Raw genomic sequence first — 2,157 nt, 5'->3', positions numbered from 1 at the left:
AATTGCCTGCATCCCTGCCCACAGACACATACACGAGCTTATTGACGGACCTAGATGATGATGTGTGAAATATCAAGTAATTGCAACGATCTATTGTTTGTAATTGTGGAATTAATGTATTTTTTGCGGTGTTAATATTGTTTGATATTTTTCTTTAAACAATTTTATGAATAAAATATTTATTTAAGTTTACGTTGAATATTACCAAAATATTTTAGAAGTATTACGGCAATACAACCAAAATATATAGCAGCGCTGACAGAAGAATATATCTTGATTTGATTGGAATATTCTTTTGTTATATTCACCACTCTGCGGTCGTATCTGGGTTGTTCCGAGTATATATTTCTAACACGACTAATATATAACATCTACCAATAATTAAATAACATTAGAATAAGATCCGTGGGATTTCAAATATTTTGAAAATTTTTCTTTATTTTTTATTTAGTTTGTGTTGAATATTACCAAAATATTCTCGAAGTATTACGGCAATACAACCAATATATAGCAGCACTGGCGGAGGAATATATCTCGGTTTGATTGGAATATTCATTTATTATATTCATCACTTCGCAGTCGTATCTGGGTTGTTCTGAGGATATATTTATATTATTAAGTTATTTTCATTCATTTGAACACAATATTGTCTAAATATTGCAGTTTGATTAAACTATTTTTGGGGTTAGGTATTCACAAAATAGCAACCAATAATTAAATAACATTGGAATAAGCTCCGTGGGATTTCAAATATTTTGAGAATTTTTCTTTATTCTTTCTTTAGTTTGTGTTGAAATTACCAAAATATTGCTGAAGCATTACCGCAATACAACCAATAAATAACAACGCTAGGGAGGAATATATCCTTGTTTGATTGTAATATTTAGCAAATTTTGTGTAAATATTGCGGTTTGATTAAATTATTTTCCACAAAATACTATTAAGCTATCTTAGTAATACCACGATATTATCAAAATAATACAAAAATACAACAATGATAGAGACAACATAACAACAACATTATCACTATCATTTTAATAATACAATAATATTACCACAATAATACAAGAATACAACTATGCAATAATACAAGAATACGACTATAACATTAATATCACCTTAATATTCCTACAGAGAGAATAGATGAATATTATGTACATTATGAAATAAAACATTTATTAACAATGAAATAAGTCTACTTATTACGATATTGTACCCATAAACAAATATCTTATGCAAGTTCTACCCTAAATCTTGGCATTTCTGTCACCATCTCATATCTTCACTCCAATCATGTTTGTAGCTTTTTACTATTTTTTGCATAAATTTGCAGACAAACATCCCACAATCAACATTATTGGTTTGTATGGGAACACCTCTAACCATTGAAAGTTTCCATTTTCCTGGTTTAGCCCTAAAAGAACCTTCAACATCATGGGAAAATTGTTTATCTACACAGTTAATTAATGATCAGCGAATGGACAAAACTGGTGAAAGTTTCAGAAATAATAGCTTTAACGATTAAGAGTAACTTACAACGTCATTGCACACGGCTTTGTGCATCTGGTTGGGTAATGAATCATACATTTTTCACTTCCCATCACCCAAATCAGCAACCAATAAAATCCAGTGTTGGTTGTTCAGAACAGGAATCATAATGATATCAGCTTTTAGAACTAATTTTTTAGTGATAAGAGGAATCATACATTTTTCACTTCCCATCACCCAAATCAACAACCAATAAAATCCAGTGTTGGTTGTTCAGAACATGAATCATAATGATATCATCTTTTAGAACTATTTTTTTAGTGATAAGACCCACAAATGATGCGGTGTTACCCATTTTATGATAAGCCTGTATAATAAAACAAAGTGTTAACTGATCAAAAGAAAATATGTTGAGATTTTCATACCTATTTTACATTGATTTTGATGATATTACACTTTAAAGAAAGGTATTTTTGATGTTTTATTGCAGGTATGTTGAATTATGGTCATTGGAGCAAAAAGAAGAACAAGGAGTGAATTTGGAGCGAAAAGGACCAAAATATGAAGATTTGAACTAGGGCGCTGACAGAGAGCCCAACGGCGCTGACGGCGGGTTTGTCCCGAGAGTTCAGAATCAAATATTCCAGAAGGCCGCCGACGGTGCCCTCA

The sequence above is a fragment of the Phalaenopsis equestris genome, unplaced genomic scaffold (genome assembly GCF_001263595.1).
Source record: "Phalaenopsis equestris unplaced genomic scaffold, ASM126359v1 Scaffold000361, whole genome shotgun sequence".
Classification (NCBI taxonomy): Eukaryota; Viridiplantae; Streptophyta; class Magnoliopsida; order Asparagales; family Orchidaceae; genus Phalaenopsis; species Phalaenopsis equestris.
The sequence above is the reverse complement of the archived record's forward strand: the minus strand, read 5'-3'. Positions refer to the sequence as shown.